General features: G+C 37.2%; 1 pseudogene; it reads right to left on the bottom strand.

Moving 5' to 3' along the window:
- Positions 1–3,046: 3,046 nt before the first annotated feature.
- Positions 3,047–21,127, bottom strand: part of LOC141284337 (alpha-2-macroglobulin-P-like) — a 41,791-nt pseudogene continuing 23,710 nt past the window's right edge.

Raw genomic sequence — 21,127 nt, 5'->3', positions numbered from 1 at the left:
TCTCAGGTCAATCTCTCTTCACAGGTTGGCTCGATGCCTCCTTTTATCGGCTCTCGCTAAGAGCAGTTCATGTGCGGGGCAGAATGAACCAAATATTGGACAGTAGCAACATAGCTCCAGGAGAATGGAGACTACATCCCCAAACAATTCAAACAATCTTGTCTGTCTTCGGGAGGGCAGAGATGGACCTCTTCGCCTCAAAAGTCAACCTTCACTGCTCAATTTACTTAAGCAACAAGATGCCCACAACAAAGATGCGGCAAATTAATTCCATGGCCAGTCAATCGTTAAGTTTCTGAGGGGAGCTTGGAGACGAAATCCGCCTCTACCTCATACTGTGCTGACCTGGTACTTATCTATAGTCCCTAGAGCCCATGGTGCGCTCCCTTCGAGCCGTTCCAGTTGGCCGACTTGCGGTCTTGAATTTGGGCCTAACGGCTATAGAGTCGTCCTTAAAGGTTGCATCAGCGTTTTCAAGCCTGAAACATAAAGTGTCACTTTCAGCTGACCTTTCTTCATGATCCGCTCGCTGCCTGCCCCATAAACTGTCTGTAAAAAAAACGCGTCTCTGTGGTCAGCCTAGGGTCCGAGATATGCCAAAAAAACAATCGGTGCTACCAACGATTCCACAGCAAAACAAACAGTGTTCCAACCAATCAGTGTCAGGGGGTTAGTGTTGTGGACTTTTGCTCTGCCTCCCTCACATCCCTGCACCAGTACGAAAGTCCACAACACCAAACCCCTGACGGTAATTGGTTGGAACACTGTTTGTTTTGCTGTGGAATCGTTCGTATCACCAATTGTTTTTTTGGCATATCTCGGACCCTAGGCTGACCACAGAGACGCGTTTTTTTTACAGGCAATTTATGGGGCAGGCAGCGAGCAGATCGTGAAGAAAGGTCAGCTGAAAGTGACACTTTATGTTTCAGCCTAGAATCGCTGATACAACCTTTAAACTAAGACGTGCTATGCGCCTACACTGCAAAAAATGCTTTTCTTACTTAGATTTCTTGACTTGTTTCCAGCCAAAATATCAAAAAAAATCTTGAATCAGGAAGGATTTTCTAGACAAGTAGAAAAATTGTCTTGTTTTTAATAAAAACAAGTCAAAATTAAGTGAGTTTTTGCTTAAAACAAGCAAAATAATCTGCCAATGGGGTAAGAAAAATAATCTAGCTGTCTGCTTGAAATAAGATTTTTTTTCTTACCCCATTGGCAGATTATTTTGCTTGTTTTAAGCAAAAACTCACTTAATTTTGACTTGTTTTTACTAAAAGCAAGAAACTATTTTTTTCCTTATTCAAGAATTTGTAGATATTTTGGCTGGAAACAAGACAAAAAATCTAAGTAAGAAAAGCATTTTTTGCAGTGATAAAGTGCTCTCTACTCTTCAGAGCACAAGTCATCACCTTTTCAACTCTTTCCAATTCAGAGGATGAGCAAGGTCCAAATCCACTCTGCCCAATTTAGGCTCTTAGAGTGTATGTTAAGTGCTCTGACCTATTTCTGCACTCAAAAAACGAAAGATATTCTGGAGTCAAAACTGTTCTTTGTGTGCTTCAGAGGTCGTTACCGTAACAAAGCATCGCTGGATTGTGGATGCTATAGCCCTGGCTTACACCTCATACAGTGTCCTATAGGAGTGAGGGCCCAATCCACCAGAGGAATAGCCTCCTCCTGGGCTAGGTCCAGTGGGATTTCTTCCTTTACCTAATCCCCTTTGTTAGTGGAGCAGGATTTGTTGTTTAGGCTTTGGTCTAAGTTGTTTTGGTCTAATTATTATCTCATGCTTATAGGAGCCCTCAGTATGGCTGCTTCTGCGGCTGGGCTTGCAGTGTGGGTTCATTCTGCACTTGCTTATATAGCACGGCGCTATTGAATGCGTTCCTCAAAAGCGTCAGCAATGCAACGGGAGAGACTATTTGAAAGGGAATGGTTCAGTCACTAATTTAACCTCGGTTCCTTCAGCGATCAGAACCAAGTTATATAGCAGTCGGCTCCATCCCTCTTCGTGAGTTTAAATGCCATTGGTAAATGCAGCTACATGAACGTGAACAAATCAGGCTTAAATATCACTTCCCTTAAATATCACTTTCTTTCGGTGAACCAAAGAAGCGTAACACATTTCTCTCTTTTTGTGTTCCACAGAAAATATTCATTTAAAATGTTTATTGAAGAGTTAACAAAATTGGGATAGAGGTTATCTTTGTAGAGATAACGAAAGTTAGTATGTGCATTGAAGTTCGAAGCAGATATTACAACAAATGTAAGGTGTCCAGGTTGCCTTATGCAATACTTATACAGATACACAGTTACTAAAAAAGTTTATAATGTGCAGAGATAACCAAGCCATTTGTAGGCTGATTTCCCAAAGTGGTTATAGGGTGGTTTCAAAATGGTGTTTAGGGAGTCTTGCATGTCAGCTTCTAGCTCAGTCAATGGTGTGAGTTTCAGATGGAACTGCCTGTTTGTCTGAATGATCCTGAACTAGCCTTGCTTTGTCATGAATTATGTCTTTGTCATGTCAAATCATCTGATATTTGAAGAGACGTACTGACCTTGACATACAGCCCATTATACAACATGACTTTCATTTGGCAGATAATGCTTTTATTAATTTATTATTTATTGAATCATTTATTTTTATATATAAGTTTGTGAATGTAGGTAAGCATGATCAGATATTTTAAAGAATGTGGGCAACTATAAAGTTGATGATCTTTCATACTATAGAATAAAAACACTATGGAAGTCAGTGGGATCAGAAACTCTTTGGTTAGCCACATTCTTTAAAATTGAATGTCTTTGATAACAGACAAAACAGAATTAGACAGCCATGATGCATGGGAATGTTTAATGCCTCCCTCTAGTGGTGGGACACGTGCAACCCAATCTTAATGTGCTTTATGATGATAACCTACAAGATAATAAGAAAATTAAACCTTACAGTTGCATAGTTATTTATGCTAATTTAATAAAATAGTGCAGAGTTATATGTTGAATTTGTGTGAAGACTCCATTGTTTCTTCTGCAGCATCACAATGATTTAGGCACAATGATTAGAGTATTCTGCTTCAGACCGCTCACCTGCACACAAGATTGAAAAAAGCTGTAAGGGGCCAAGGCTTTAACATGTATAAATAAGAGTGCTAAGTAATTTCGTCTTACTGGTCTGGTAGTAATCATAGACTTTAACAACCGCTGGCTTGAGGTTTTTAACTGAGAAGATCTGTTTAATACTTAGTGTTTGGCGCAAGACCTTGTTCTTTTGAACCTGTAAAACATAAAACATATTCATAATACATTCGATTAATCAGTGCTAGGGAAGTTTAACAATTTTTCTATACTAGGTTTCAAAATAGATTTTATAGTTAACTGTCATTTTAATCACAACCATACATGTTTTCTTTCCCACCTCTTGAAGATACATGATCACATGATCGTCATTGGATTCAACGCGATGCACTGTTTTTTTTTAACTGTGGAAAGCACAAGCTAAAATATAATTAAAAGTTTGAGAAAATGCAAAGCATTTACTGTTGTGGATGCTGACTAATGCTGCCTTCATGTGCTATCGTAATTATGGTAAATACCAAAATCCGACATCGAAATTGCACATGAACACCCACTCACGTTGTAATTTCCACTGGAAAGCTTGAAATTTTTTATGATACCCGAGTTGCCGAGATGGGATAAACTTTGACCTTTCAACATGGCGGACAGCAACGAAACTATACTGAATGGTAAACATTGCATAATGTTAAAAGTTAAAAAAACTTATATAGGCTATATAAAATATATATACTTATATAGGCTTATATAAAAAATTATATAGGCTAGCTAAAACACAACCATTAGTTAGTATTGTCTTTAAAAAAACTATACTATTCATGATCAATAAGATATACAGCCTATCATTTATCGTTTGCGTTTTGATGCATCCTCTTCTTCCTGTAGCAGATGCATTAGGGAGTTTATAACCGTTTTAAAACTTTTACCCAAATAGCATGTGAGGACAAAGTCCGAGTCCGCCATGTTTCTCTTCACTACGACAACAAAAGCACCTGAACACGACACACTGGTAATTTCCACTTCACAAGTGGAAAGCATCATCTTTCCCATATCACATGAAGGCAGCATTAATCTGCCTTACCGCATCCAGGGAAGAGGGCTCTAGTTTGAAACCAGACAAGAGTTTCACATCTACAATGACCATGTTAGAACTTTCTTATATAATGAAATATGCAATTTTCCTGTTGCAAGTATGTCCTTTTCTTCTATACAACACTTGTATTGTGTTAGCTTCATTAAGAAAGACACCGAACACTTGTATTGTATACGTTTTATTGAAAGTAGTTTATTAAGAAAGACGCCACACACTTGTATTGTATACGTTTTATTGAAAGTAGTTTATTAAGAAAAACACCACACATTTGTATTGTATACGTTTTATTGAAAGCAGTTTATTAAGTAAAACACCATACTTGTTGCTTTAAAGCATTTATTAAGAAAAGGTTTATAACATGTACTAGCAAGAACATAGCTAGGAAACAAACATGTATTAGAAAGAACTTTGCTAAAAATAATGACCAAGAGGAATTCAAATGTTACCGTCGAGTGTTCTGTAGTAGAGGAGGCGTAGAGTGAAGAAGAGGAGAAGAATCCGGAGAAGAAAGAATGCGAAGATGTAGAGAGGTTATATAGGTACTTTCTTAGGGGATTTCCAAAAACTCATGGTATCTCAGGACATTGGAATGCACCTGCTGGGTATAAAAGGCTGAAGTACGAAGAGGACATCAGATGCTGGTTCTGCAACAGCTTCTCCGGTGCCAGACGACCTGCCAATGATGACTTCGAACGACTAAGATAGCAATTTATTTTCTTTTGTATTTCTTTATTTTATATATTAGTATTTGTATGTAAAATATATAACCTATAGACAATAAAATTATACTTTATTATAATCAAGAAGCCTGCCTGCCAAAAGACTCTGATTGATAGACTTGAATTGAACAGACCACGGAGGATCGAGTCTTCTGAAGCCTATGGTGTGAGTATGAAAATTACTTATATTATAGGGCAGATTCGACTATCTTTACCTAACCTGAGAATAAACAAAATAAGGTAGAAGGTGTAGGAAATTGAGCACCGCAAAACAATATATATAAAAGATAGTAATGCAATAATCAACAATTTAAATCTAACACTAAAGGTATAAATCAGAATCTGCTATTACATTATGTCTAATACGATATCCAGAATTGGTCCAGTTTTCCTTTGACACACAGCCCAAGCAAAGATTTGTAATGCCTTAGATTCCTTGGGAGTGGGGATGTTGTAGAAAAGAGACATCTAGAAGAGAGTCACAGAACATTAGAATATCTCTTTAAGCCAAAATCTGATCATGTGTTTATTTTTTCACTGAATTGCACAGACACACAGGTTGAGCCCTTCACTTCAATGCTGTATTTGGCTGGAATGTTCTGCAGCTGCTTCTCCTGGTACAGTAACTTGTTGTCCTGATTGACATCAAAGTGGTGAGTGTCTCCTGTTGACTGTACAGTCACAGTGCTGGAGCCGTCAGAGCTGAACACTTTGGTGGCGTACAAAGACAGAGCCTGAAGAGCCACCACAGTGTCCTGAGAAATAAACATGTTCAGTAATATGACTTTTACCCATTATTCTGCAATCATGTGTTTGATTTGAGTAGTTTGAGGGACCTGTGTGGAGGAGAATCCTCCATAGGCATTCTGCTGCTTCACAAGCCAGCTGACAATCCTGTTAGCAAAACCCAGATCAGCTGCAGTGAGCGAATCTGTAGTGAGAACAGCTAGCAGCACATATGAGCTGATCTCCACTGACAGAGAATCAGAGTCATCAGCAGATCCTCCAGACTGAGACCAGTGGAGAAGAGACCCTTTTAAAAAAGATTTGGGAACTATTATAAATTAGATCTACATTTCAATGTGTGACTAGCACAGCATATTACAGAACTCTTACCTTCTGAAATTCCAATGTCCATTAGCTTTTTTAAATAATAGTCCCGACTCGAGTTACTTTGTCTCTAGCCAGACTGAAAGTGTAGGCGAGTAGAGCAGTGGTGTAAGTATTTTGGATATTGCCAACAAAGCGCTGTAAGTATGACAGACCTTTGCTCACAGCAGGATCCTACAACAGAAACAATGCAGGTGACAAATATATAGGAGACTTATAAAGTGGTACAGTTTGTGCTTGAAACATGTAGATGTACTAACTGTAACTGATGTGTTCAGCTCGAGTAGTGATGCAGTTATATAGGCAGTGATGGTCACACTGTCACTCACACCCCCCTAAAATACACAGATAGCAAATAAAGGCATTGATTATGGAAATTGTAATATTTAAAAAAGTTATTTTGGCTTCTTATGACAAGACAAATTAATTTAAAGGGATAGTTCACCCCAAAATGAAAATTTGATGTTTATCTGCTTACCCTCAGGGCATCCAAGATGTAGGTGACTTTGTTTCTTCAGCAAAACACAAACAAAGATTTTTAACTCAAACTGGTGCAGTCTGCCAACCATATAATGGCAGTGGATGGGCACCGGACCTTTAAAAGTAAAAAAACATGCACAGACAAATCCAAATGAAGCCCTACGGCTCGTGACGATACATTGATGTCCTAAGACACGAAACGGTCGTTTTTTGCGAGAAACTGAACAGTATTTATATATTTTTTTTACCTATTATACACAGCCACGTCTAACTATCCCGAGCACAAGCTCATCATCCAACACATTACATGTGTATACGCTCTGGCGTAGTATACGCAAACGCCGGAAGCAATCTGTCGCATGTATACAGCACACATTGTTTACACAGTGCACAGAGATTGTGGGTATAGCGGCTATTCAAAATGGTATTTACTTGCTCTTATCCTGATTGTTCAAACCGATTTAAGCTAAAAGATTACGTTTGCTTGTGCAAACTCATCCGGGAGTGTTGACTTTTCACCGATTTCCCCTTACAGCATTGGCGTATCCTACGCCAGAGCGCGTACACGTGTAACGAGCCGGATGATGAGCTCGTGCTCAGGACAGTTGGACGTGGCTGTGTATCAAACGTAAAAAAATATATAAATACTGTTCATTTTCTCGCAAAAAACGATCATTTTGTGTTTTAGGACATCAATGTATCGTCACCAGCAGCAGGGTGTAATTTGGATTTGTCTGTGCATGTTTTGTTTTTTTACTTTTAAAGGTCTGGTGCCCATCCACTGCCATTACATAACAGACTGCACCGGTTTGAGCAAGGTTTTTTGAAATCTTCGTTTGTGTTCTGCTGAAGAAACAAAGCCACCTGCATCTTGGATGCCCTGGGGGTAAGCAGATAAACATCAAATTTTCCTTTATTCCTTTAAGAAGCAGAATTGCTCATTTCACAAATTTTATTTTTCTATATTAATTTTTATACTATTGTTTCCTGCTTTATGTTTAGATATTTGAAGTGGTAAACTGATTTTGAAGAAAAGTAATGATCATTGATTTATATTTACATTTCTCATGTATTTGTAATATTTTTTTTTACCTTCATTCTGTTATTGAAGAGTTTTCCCCTGCTCTCATATAAACCATCTGGTCTTTGGTGGCGTATCAGCCATTGCTTTGAATTCTCAATTTTTCGGGGGTCAATAAAGATGTAACGCTGTGCTTTCCCAAAAGTCCTCAGCACAAACGCAGTCAGCCTGTTAGCCGAATTCAATTTAATACATTTATTCAGACTCATCTGGAGATTTGTGATGATTTTTAAGATATTACTACTTTTTGATTTGAAAATACGTACATTCATTTCTGAACAGATGAGTTTTGTGCAATGAGGTAAAAACAGGCGTTCATACCATGTATTTCCTTCTCCCTTTTCAAATGTAGTATATGATCCATCTGAATTCTGATAGTTGAGTTGCCTTTGATACCCTGTTAAATTTTTCAGTTCAGATTATTTTTCTTAAATGTACTGAAAAACATTTTAAGTACAATGAAATTATTCTGAATGACATCTCACCTCTCTTAAGGAAGCTGGTGGCTCTCTCTCGGATGGCTGAGGTGAGCTGCTCTGTGTTTTCCAGATACTGCAGAATGTAAATATTGGGAGAAAGAATAGCTATATTTTGTTCTCCACAGCCGTATGGCATCCGCAATAATCCATCAAGATTCCTTAATGCACGACCCAATATGTCTCCTACAAAACGGCATATTCTGAAATGATTATACATTTCAACATCAGACATTTTCACAAGATGGTATTGATGTGATGGTTTGTCTTTTTTTTTTCTTCACCAAGCACTGAAACAGTAGCTCTTCCTGATCCATCTATCATATTTTTGGGAAATACCAGCTCTACTTCCTCCAGAAGTTTTTGCCCTGTAGATGGATGCACAAGAGTAATTAATGCAGTGGGAAGCAAGAATATAAGTTCTCTTAAAGTAATCATTTTGAAAAATTGTATATGCATACAAGCGCACAGCCATTACCTTTTGGGCAAAGGAGCCAGCTGTGGCTGTTAGTGTTTTCGATTCCTTCAGCCTGAAGGACACAGCTTAATGTTAGCACAATTTAGCTTTTTTATATTTTTGAGTGTTGTGTAGAGGTAGAGTTTAAGATAATATAAATTGCATTAATGAACTGTATTTGCATAGTAAGTTTTTACCTACATTTACTCGCAAGCTTCGTGTGACTGTGTCAATGCGTCCTCTCTCTGGCACGCTCATAATCTCATTGTCACACACAGTCTGAGACGCCTCTGCCTCTGCACCGACTGTAATATTCAAGACTCCTACAACACAAGACATGAACATCAAAATACAACAGAGACTGAGAAACAGTGATTCAGACGGGAAAACTCACCAAGAACAGAAGGAGTGAGGATCCATTTAAAGGTTTTTCTTCCAGTAGCACACAGACAGGATGAATACTGATCATCAGAGGAGGTTTTGAGAGTGTAGTCTGAGGAAGGAGCTGGAGTCACTTTAACCTGTCAGTCAAACACACATGATTAGTGGCATATTTGATATGATTGGATAAGACAGTGTCTGAAGTCTCACCATGATGCACTTGGACAGATAGTTGAAGACAGTGGCCTTCAGCTCAAAGATCTCCCCACGGATGATGGAGTAAGGCAGAGAGAGCTCCAGGAAGAAGGGCTGGAAAACTGTCAGCTGAGCAGGAGGAGCCAGACCCAGACCTTTGGAGGTCAGACAGAAGGCCTCCGTCTCCCAAGAGGTGATGGTGTCAGGAACCGTGACAGGAACCTGAGCTGATCCAGAGTCCCTACAAAGAATTCGCATTCATTAAAATGACGTTTATCAAACGAGTGGCAGAAATAAGGAAATCTGTATAGCACCCATAATTCACTCACCCAACCTCAACGAGTTCCCAGATCCAAGTTTCTGGGAAGAATGTGCGAATGGTTTCTTCGGGTAGAGGTGTGAGAGGAGTCTCAAGTCCTGTACTTCCTGTGTTTCCATTAAAATTGACCAACAAAAAACAAAAGGAATAATGAAAGAAAACCTGAACCTCCCCATACTGTACTGCAGCAGTTCTCAGTTTTTGTTTGTTATATTTTACAGAAAAACAATACTAAAATGGGACCCTGGAACACAAAACCAGTCTTAAGTTGCATGAATATATTTGTAGCAATAGCCAAAAATACATTGTATAGGTCAAAATGATCGATTTTTCTTTTATGCCAAATATCATTAGGATATTAAGCAAGGATGATGTTAAATGAAGATATTTTGCAGATTTCCAACCATAAATATATTAAAACTTAATTTTTAAATAGTAATATGCATAGCTAAGGACTTAATTTGGACAACTTTAAAAGTGATTTTCTCAATATTTAGATTTTTTTGCACCCTCAGATTCCTGATATAGTTATAACCAGCCAAATATTGTCATATAGCAGGTGTATAAACCTTATGACTGTGTTTTGTCCAGGGTCACATATTTATGGTTGTCTTCATTTTTGCTTTTTAAATTTGAACCTCAAGCTTCTTATTCATTGACTATGGATTTCTAAACTATTCTCATTACAAATTTGGGAAGAAGGTTGAGAGCATTTACCGCAAACCAAGCCACTCTGAGATTCACATGGGTCATGCTTCTTAAATATGAAAAAATAATATGCATGAATATTAAAAAAATCATAGTCCTGACCTCTTTCTCCCGGAAACCCAGCTTCTCCACGTGGACCTGTTGGACCTTCTGGACCTGCTGGACCTGGCATTCCTGGCATAAAATTTGGTATACCAGGTGGGCAACCATAATCCCTAAAACCATAGCCTGGAATTCAATAGGACATTTATTATTACAGGTTATTTTTAGAACATGTCCATGGTATATATCTATATAGAGAGATAGAGAGAAAATAAACAGATGTCTTACTGCTGTCCATTCTGTGGTAAACTACATCTTTGACTTTAATGCAAGACGGCATTCTAATAATCAAATTTGTTGCCACCTTCAATCCCATGTTCTTATCCAGAAGACAATGTAAAAAGATCAGAGACAGAGATTTCAACTGCATCTAACCGTATATTTCCTTTTTGTCCCAAACATTAATCAAACTAAACCTTTCAAATCACACACATTCCTCAAACCCAAAAGATTTTAAATACTTACCCTAAATGTATTATAGACAGCGTCTGCTGTCCTCGGTGGAGGGTAAGCGTAAGGGGAGAACCCTCTATACGGTCTATACGAAGAAAAATAAGGGAGAGACCGAGGACTTCTTATGGATCTAATATTAAAGCAATCCTCTTGATCTTCAATGTCATTTGGAAAAGTCCTGATTGGCAACAGCTTAAAAATCTGCAGAAGGATGGCAGAAATACAGTGATTTTGTTATTTCATCGCGAAAAGTGTCAAAACTGAAGACGGCTCTGAAACATAAATTACTTTGTCAGCATCTAGACTTTTTCCAGAATCCATGATGAGGACGCTCTGACCTACAGCACTGAGGCCGCACAGTGAACCAGGCTGAGCTGAGATCTGGAGAATGTTTTCTTCACCAGGAACAGCCGTAGTAGTAGAAAACCGCAGTGATGCCTATGACACAGTGGTCTAATCAGGGCCGCTGCTGGCCAAATGGGTGCCCTAAGCAGAAATTTACTTTTGTGCCCCCTCCCCCAAATATTACGGAAGTTATTTTTGGTCAAAAAGGTAAATAAAGAGCGAAATAGCAAGATCAAGAGCAAGAGTTTTATCAACAAAAAAGAGTTACCTCCAATGGCTATGATTTTATTAATACAGTTGTCTGATTGATTTAATAATCTCAGAATCATACAAAAAGGAAATTAAGCAGTTTTACTATGATAAAAACCATGGTTATCTGCCTTTTTATCTATCTTTCTATCATATCCATGCTTGTAAATTGTGTTTTATAGAATATATAATATTTGTATTTGTCTGTATTTTTGTAAATATATTTTTATTCTGTGTTTTTACCTGTACATGCACTGTACATGTGGCAGTTTTGACAATAAAGCAGACAAGGGTTATGATGTCCATATATTTTTGTTGAGGAAATGATCAATATTAAACAAGGAATTCGATCATCATGTAAGTGTAACAACTGTATTTACCAGGCCTTTGGTGCCCTTTTCAGGCATTTCTATTAAAATTGTAATGTAAACTGTTACTTTTGTATTAGATTATGTATTCTAACACTGTTATTTAATGTCACCATATGGTCATTATTAATCAATAATCATAATTGCCTCTGTGTTTTAATATAATGCATTTTAAGTCATTTTGTTTACTTAGATCTGCTTGTATTCATATTAAGAAAGATGCCTTAGTCGTGAAATTATTACCGACATTAAAACACTATTAACGTTGACAGAATAAAATAAAGTTTCACAGGATTATGAACGTACCTAAGTGATGCACGGGCTTCATCTTGGGCTTTTTTTTCTTTCGTTTCTCGGCGGCGGACTGTTGATGTCTCTTTCCAGGACCAGGCATATTGTTCATCAATTATTATCATAAATAATAATGATAATTATTATTATATATTAAACAGAGGTTAAGGCGCGTTGCTGCGCGTCATCACGTGTGCTTACTAGCCTACTCTGCGTTCACAGAAAATGCAATATAGCCTATACGTTTATATTTTTGTTTATTTGTATATGTATATTATTAATATTAATTTATTATTAAAAAAGGCTATATAAAAACTAAAATAAATAATAATAAAAATAATAAAATAATAAAAATATTTTTTTTGAGCAGCTGGGATGGTGCCCCCCTGGGATTTGGTGCCCTATGCAGACTGCGTACTCTGCGTATAGGGAGCGGCGGTACTGGGTCTAATCAATGAAAGTATTTTAGCCAACCATTACTATATACTGTACAGTGGTGTGAAAAAGTTTTGGCCTGATTTTTTTTTTTTTTTTTTTTGCATGTTTGTCACACTTGAATGTATTAGATCATCAAACTAATTTAAACATTAATCAAAGATAACACAAGTAAACAAAACATGCAGTTTATGAATGAAGTTTTTTTATTATGAAGGGAAAACAAAATCCAAACCCACATGGCCCTGTGTGAGAAAGTGTTTGCCCCCTAAACTTAATAACTGGTTGGGCCACCCTTAGCAGCAACAACTGCAATCAAGCATTTGCAATAACTTGCAATGAGTCTGTTACAGCGCTGTGCAGGAATTTCGGCACACTCATCTTGGCAGAATTGTTGTAATTCAGCCACATTAAAGGGTTTTCGAGCATGAACCACCTTTTTAAGGTCATGCCACAGCATCTCAATAGGATTCAGGTCAGGACTTTGACTAGGCCACTCCAAAGTCTTCATTTTATTTTTCTTCAGCCATTCAGTGGTGGATTTGCTGGTGTGTTTTGGATCATTGTCCTGCTGCAGAACCTAAGTTCGCTTCAGCTTGAGGTCACGATCAGATGGCCGGACATTGTCCTTCAGGATTTTTTGGTAGACAGCAAAATTCATGGTTCCATTTATCACAGCAAGTCGTCCAGGTCCAGAAGCAGCAAAACAGCCCCAGACCATCACACTACCACCGTCATATTTTACTGTTGGTATGATGTTCTTTTTCTGAAATGCTGTGTTACTTTTACACCAGATTTAATGGGACACACACCTTGTAAAATGTTCAACTTTTGTCTCGTCAGTCCAGAGTATTTTCCCAAAAGTCTTGGGGATCATCAAGATGTTTTCTGGAAAAACTGAGATGAGCCTTTATGTTCTTTTTGCCCAGCAGCAGTTTTCTTCTTGGAACTCAGCCATTTTTGCCCAGTCTTTTTCTTATGGTGGAGTCATGAACCCTGACCTTAACTGAGGCAAGAGAGGCCTGCAGTTCTTTAGATATTGTTGTGGGGTCTTTTGTGACCTCTTGGATGAGTCGTCGCTGCGCTCTTGGGGTAATTTTGGCCACTACTGGGAAGGTTCACCACTGTTACATTTTTTCGCCATTTGTGGATAATGGCTCTCACTGTGGTTCACTGGAGTCCCAAAGCTTTAGAAATGGCTTTATAACCTTTTCCGAACTGATAGATCTCAATGACTTTCTTTCTCATTTGTTCCTGAATTTCTTTGGATCTCAACATGATGTGTAGCTTTTGAGGATCTTTTGGTCTACTTCACTTTGTCAGGCAGGTCCTATTTAACTGATTTCTTGATTGCGAACAGGTGTGGCAGTAATCAGGCCTGGATGTGGCTAGAGAAACTGAACTCAATTAAAATTTTATATTTAAATTTGTTTGATGATCTGAAACCTTAAAGTGTGACAAACATGCCAAAAAAATCAGAAAGGGAGCCAACACTTTATCACACAACTGTATCATCCCTAATTCCTACTGTAATATTGTTGCAGCTTTTGTCGTGTCATTAGACTGGTTATTTTGTACACGCAATACCATATTGTAATAGCCTCAGCAGCACACCTTGTTTTCAAAACATTTCTCCATTTGAAATGCTCTGGAAGCAGCTAGTACAGTCTCACTGGGCAGCACACAGTATGCGAGAAACTCCATCTTAGGAGCCATCTGCGCATGAACAGGGACTTTAAACGTCACGTATCCCTCCACAACTCCATCAGAGCCTTTTACCTCAATGCTCTTATAGCCATGGTGGACTATCTGTTCTCTAGATGAAACCTAAAAAAAGAACAATCCCAGTGAATAAAATAGCTGAATGAAAAAAATGTGCAGTGTTCAGATTAATTTCTTAACCCACCAGGTAGACTATGGTAACAGAACCACTTTCAGTAGTCTCTCTAGCAATAGTATACTGCACGGTTACTGATATCTCCTCCTCACACTTCAGCGGTTCCTCTAGAGCCTTTATAACCAGTTGACTCCCTTTTTCTGGGCTCTCTTCGGATTTTAATTGCAGAGTTTTGCTTGCAGATTCAAAACGGTATGGAGTACTAAACCCATTGTTTGATGAAGCTTGAGCCTGTCAGGAGCAAATCAATAAAACACATGGTGAGAAAAAACAGCTGCAACTAACTACAATAAATGCAGAAACAGCTGAATGCTTAAGGATCTGCACCGGTGAATGGATATCATTACTTCTGCAAACATATAAGTGAAGCATTTATTTCAGAAGAACTATGTTTGATTTCATCTAGATTGTTTTGATTGGAAATACAAATGAAAAGCTCACCGATACATAAATAGATGTACGTGTCTTAAGGGACGTATCAATAGTGAAATGTGCCAACCCATTGATGTCTGTGGTAAGTTCTTGAGGCTGAGACTGGTCATGTTGAACAACAACCTTTAAGTAAGGAAATGGGCTTCCTTTGGAGAACTCAGCTTTAACCTGGTGGATAAACAGAACTTCATCACGGGCATACAGTAGGCAGAGATACAGATTATTAACATAACAACCACCGATTATTATTTTTTTTATTAAATTCAATATTTTAGTCATTCATTTGATTTATTCTAATAAAATGCAATTAATAATGTATTTAATTATTAATAATGTAATTTATAAATAACACTATTTACAAATAATAATATATGAACACTGAACCTTTGCTTGTATGACTGATCCTTTTTTAAAGAACTCTGGCAGGTTTATCAATTTGATGCTTCCAATAGTATAGGTCAAAATCACATTTTCAGTCCTTTCCATTGAAATGTCTGAAAAAACAAAAAAAAAGTTGAAATGTTGAAATCTTATGAACAACCTGTCAAGTATGCACAATTGCATTTTGATTTCTCAGTGATTGAGCCTTTTTGTTTTATTTTTATGTCTGTTACAGCACACACCTGTTCCCTCCTCAGTTACTGATGCAGTAAAATGAAGAGACTGCTCCCAGTAATACCTCTCCGATCTTTCGATAAAATCTGACATGGGGAACATCTCAGAGACACAGCCAGTCTCATTCAGCTAGGAAAAAAAATCATTCTGAAATAATTACTAGTACTTCTTTAAAAAACAAACAAACAAACAAAAAAAAAAAAAAAAAAAAAACCATCACACTTACTGATCTATTAACACAGAGTGGAGTTTGACGGGGATAAATTGGAATGGTATTGCAGAGTCCCATCTTCACACTACCCTGAACAGGATGCCCATGGGTGTATCTGTTATAAGACATATTGTATATTAACTGAGCTTTCTGCTTAAAGGAGAAGTTGACTTCCAGAATACAGTGACGTACCAGAACAACAATTTACAGATAATGTACTCACCCTCTTGTCATCCAAGATGTTCATCTTTTTTTCTTCAGTCGTAAAGAAATGTATGTTTTTTGAGGAAAACATTTCAGGATTTTTCTTCATATAGTGGACTTCTATGGTGCCCAAGACTCAAACGTACGTCTTGTCTTGCTCTGCCTAAACTTAGTTTTTTACCCTGATAGTTGTCAGGGTATGTCAAAAAACTCCCATCTCATTTTTTCCCTCAACTCAAAATTGTCCTACATCGCTATTTTACCTTTTTTTTTTGTTAAAGAAGTAGTTCACTTTCAGAACAAAAATTTACAGATAATGAACTCACCCCCTTGTCATCCAAGATGTTCATGTCTTTCTTTCTTCAGTCGTAAGGAAATAGTTTTTTGAGTAAAACTTTTTAGGATTTCTCTCCATGTAATGGAATTCTGTGGTGCCCCGAGTTTAAACTTTCAAAATGTAGCTTCAAAGGTCTCTAAACGATCACAGCCGAGGAAAGAAGGGTCTTATTTAGCAAAACGATGGGTTATTTTCTAAAAAAATTACAATTTTTTAACCTCAAATGCTCGTCTTGTCTAGCTCAACAAGACAAGCGTTTGAGATTAAAAAGTATATAAGTTGTAAATGTTTTTAGAAAATAACTGATCGTTTTGCTAGATAAGGGTTTCTTCCTCAGCTGAGATCATTTAGAGCTCTTTAAAGCTGCATTTAAACTGCATTTTGGAAGTTTAAACTCGGGGACACCATATAGGTCCATTATATGGAAAGAAATCCTGAAAAGCTTTCCTCAAAATACATAATTTCTTTATGACTGATGAAAGAAAGATATGAACATATTGGATAATAAGGGGGTGAGTACATTATTTGTACATTTTTTGTTCTGAGAGTGAGCTACTCCTTCAAGCGTGATCTTCTTTGCATGTTCACTTTGCAGACACTGGATCGGTACTTCTGCAGGGATGTAGGATGTTTTTGAAATGATTTTTGAAATTGGGGGAGAAAATAAGATGGGAGTTTTCAAAATACCCTAACTGTTCTGAACCGGAAAAAAACTGTTTAGGCAAAGCAAGACAAGATGCGCGTTTGAGGTTAAAATGATATAAATTGTCATTATTAAAAACATAATATCTTATGTATATCTTCTTCCTCAGCCGGGATAATTTACAACTGCATTTGGGATAGTTTTAAGCCACATTTAAACTGCATTTTGGAAATTCAAACTTGGAGCACCATAGAAGTCCACTATATGGAGAAAAATGTTCTGAAATGTTTTCCTCAAAAAACAATTTCTTTATGACTGAAGAAAGAAAGACATGAACATCTTGGATGACAAGGGGGTGAGTACATTATCTGTAAATTTTTGTTCTGGAAGTGAACTTCTCCTTTAACATACGTGTCCATATTAATGTTCAATCACCTCACCTCCCACATACCCCCAGCTTAACTTCCTCTTCATTGGCTCTCACTGTGTTTGGCTTGTGTAATTTCACTTCAAATTTCGGTAGAACTAAACCACATACAGTAGACTGTGATGTTAGCCATTTGAGTAAAGGAAAAAAAGGGGGAAAATGACTCAGAGTAACACACTTTTAAAAATAAAGGTTCATTTCCTCTGGAGCTCTTGTAGTGTTTACGGTTGCGCTGTTTTATTGTAATAAAACAATAAATGGCATTGTGATTGGTTGGAATTATTGGTTGGAGCCAAGGTGTTCAATGGCATCGCTGTGAAACCCCCCCTTTTGGAACCTTTATTTCTAAAAGTGCAGTCTAAAAAGTAAGCTAATACTCACCATACTCTTTAACCTGGAAATACTTTTGAATTGTTTGTTTGCTAGTTTCTACAAGGAGCTCATAGAAACCAACAGGAGCCTCTGGATTCAGTGTATGGGAAAGTTGCAGAATCTTGCCATTGGCTGATGTGGCATTAATCCACTGATTGATTCTGTTCATTCGATTGTCCTGTTGATATGAGAAGCCACTGAAGATAAACAACATGGCATTAACAGGAACATTTATGCAGGAAAAATGTGTCTGTGGAGAAATTAAGTTTACCTGCACTGTAATAAGTTTGTACTGTGGATGAAAACACGTAACATTAGATCTGGTTTGCATAACACTCATTGATCAGAAAAAAATTGAATTTTAACCCACGGCTGTTTACTCCGAGGTCCAAGTCTGAAAGTGCATTTTAGATATATTTGTGCACACACTGATATGCAAACATGGCCAATAAGGTCAGCTAAATATTCAAACAATATCATGCCATATTTACCCACAATTAAAAACTTAAAAATTGCAACCTACTGTTTCAACAACTGGTTTAAAGTTTAGGTCCATTGTGAAAATCCTGAACTGAACTGTAAAATTGAGGAAGATGTAAAACATCAGGGATAATAGAGTGCATTAAAAGAAATAGACTGAGGCTGAATATGAAGCAAAATACCTGTTTGACCAGGATTGTAGAATTGTTTATCTGTTTGAATTATTGTAAGTGGATTATGTGACATGAATTTGACTTTTCTCTTTTCAGTCAGATGAGTGTTTTTCCCACGAGCTTCCACTTGGATCTCCTGCACTGAATCATGCTCAGCCTGTTGGACATACACATCATATTACACATCAGTATCATCACTTAAGAACAAGTTTGTATTAATATATTTATTATTAAAATAAGTAACTTTAAAAATGATTTTGGAATTCATTGTGTTGCATGCATAGACTGCTCGAATTTCTTTTATACACTCAAAAAAATAATTCGGCCTAAAAATAAACTTTATGTAATTCAATTACATGCAAATTTTCCATGCATTTGGATTACATAGTTTTAATATAAACATATTAATAAACTTAATGTGATTCATATGCATCAGTGATACGTGAATGAAACAGGTAAGATTTATGTAATATTTCCCAGTGTTAAACAAGCACTGCTCAGTGTTCATATGTTTCCACACTACAGAGTGTTCAAGTAGCTTTGACACAGTGTTGGAGTTCTGGGGCCTCATTTATAAAACTTTCTTACGCACTGCACTGATTTGATCTTAGAGTGTTCGTACGATCAAATCCACGTCAAAGTACAGATTTATAAAAACCGTCTTTGACGTGGAATAGTAGCCTACTTATCTCCACGTCAGATTCCAGCTTGGCGTACGACCGTTTCCTTGTGGTAATGCCTGGTATTGCAGATAGTTCAGCCTCACTATAATGATTTCTTGCGCTCCTTTTTACTTGCCATTGTCACAGAGTTTTTGCTTTAGGAATGAGCTCATTTTATATGTTAATTAATTAAGCAGGGGCGTTTCGACGGCGGAACATTCGGCTGCACACAATTCCACGATCATTTGTGATTTATAACCGAATGACTGGCGTACATATGGATTTCGTGGTACGTTCGTTTTCTCTGAATCGCTCTTACGATCAAATCAGAAAAGTTCTTAGATAAAATCAAGGATGGTTTCTACGCAAGTCTTTATAAATGAAGCCCCTGCTGTTAACAAGCAGAGTCGCCAATGCAAAAAGAAATGCAAAAACTACAACTGACTTCAGCCACAGCCAAGAAGAAATCAACTGAAATAACACAAAACATTAAATCTCTCAAGATCTGATTAAAAAACTCCACAAACAGCTTTACCAGCTTCACTCATTATTACTAACCAGATTGACTTCTGTCAGACTTCTAGAGAAGCTCTTATTGAGAATTAACAGAGGTTCAGATGTTTTGTTTCATGTGAAATCACCATCAAGGAGACCAGGGCTTCCTTTGGTTGGGCTCTTGACCCTTAACATGCTGGTGTCAGTGTTGGTAGCTTTATTTGTGTTTATGTAAAACACATGTATCATAGCCACCGAAGTCAAAGAAGAAAAAACAGTTAAATTGATTTGCTAGTTTTATACAGAGTTTCAATTTGATGGGTGGTGTGTTGTTACAGAGGTCTTCATAGCTTTACAAGAAGCTGTATTATATAAATCATGAAGATTAAATGCTTTGAACTTCAATTTGTGCACAAAAAGTTTTCATCTGGAAAAACTTAAAATCCAAAAACATCAAGAATCTGCGTGTGAATCTCAACAATGGTGACGGTCAACAAAATGTTTCATGTTGCAATGCATGCTGGGTACAAGACTCTCCCATGTATCCCAGCATGCATTGCAGCATGAATAAACAATGCAGCGGAATTGTCAGATTGGTCCGTGTACCTACGTATAATTGGTTTTCTCGTTTTTGTTTTCAAAACAAACAAACGAATAAATGATTGGTTTATGCAATATTTACATTTTCTCGGGAACACAAAAACGAATTTCATTCATATTTTCAATTTTATTTTCATTACACTTCGTTCAAATGCAGATATTTAAAAGTCAACAAAACCAAATCGAAAAATTAAAGTGTTTTTGAACAAAGCGCGTTTTAGTACACCGGAAGCTCTCTGCTGCCGCTGAAGGTTTTCACTTGAGACGGGCGTAAACATATGGAGCCCGCAGCATCAACTGCAGGAGAAAAATAATCAATCCGTGGCGACGGTTTTGCAGTTCATCCCCTCAGTTTATAAACCGTACTCACGAATTCTTAAACTGTTCCCTCGGTTTAATAAAACGTGCCCACGGATTAACAAACCGTACCCACAAATTCATAATCCGTGCGCACGCTTTCGCAATCCGTTCCCACGGGTTTGTAAAATGTAGGCTACCAGGCTACCTGTTTATAGGTGCTGGATGCATTGTATTGCCTTTATTAAACTTTATTTTTCATAGTAGGCTATATGAGACCATGGAACACTGACAAAACAATGTTTTTAGCATTTATTTTACATTAATAACCAATAGAATAGCTGCTAAAACACCACATCTGTGTTTTATCCTAATGATGATTAATGTAAAATAAACGCTAAAAAGAAGAGTTTATTTGTAAGTGCGAATTGTAAGAGAAGTTTACAGGTTATGTTGTCATTCCTTTGCTCTCAAACTGAATGCAATATAATAAGCATGCATCTAACTCTGGGTGAAAAGCATATAATAAAATCGCCAAAATTAGTCTACGTGTTAAGAATGAATAGTATAACACATTTCCAAAGCTGTAAAAGGTTATTTAAAAATAAAGCATTCATTATAATAAACAGTTTACTGTCTTAAGTGCACCCATTTATTTAGTCTACAAATTAAAATAATAATTATAATAATTACAATTATTAGTATTATTTATGGTGAGCATTGCTGTCACACATAAGAGCCCTGCCCTTCTAGGGCCTGGCCCTAGATGCTGGCCCGAGTTTATCAGAATTCGGTAATATGGGCCCCAATCTGACCCAAACCCGTCTTTTTTCCCCTCTTCTCACAAAACAGCGTATACTATTGTTTTAGCTATTAAAATAGTCCAGTTTTGTATGTAACGCGAAGTGATTATATTTCGTTTCGTTTTTATTAAGTTAATTTAGAAAA

Source organism: Garra rufa, chromosome 14 (assembly GCF_049309525.1).
Source record: "Garra rufa chromosome 14, GarRuf1.0, whole genome shotgun sequence".
Classification (NCBI taxonomy): domain Eukaryota; kingdom Metazoa; phylum Chordata; class Actinopteri; order Cypriniformes; family Cyprinidae; genus Garra; species Garra rufa.
The sequence above is the reverse complement of the archived record's forward strand: the minus strand, read 5'-3'. Positions and strand labels throughout refer to the sequence as shown.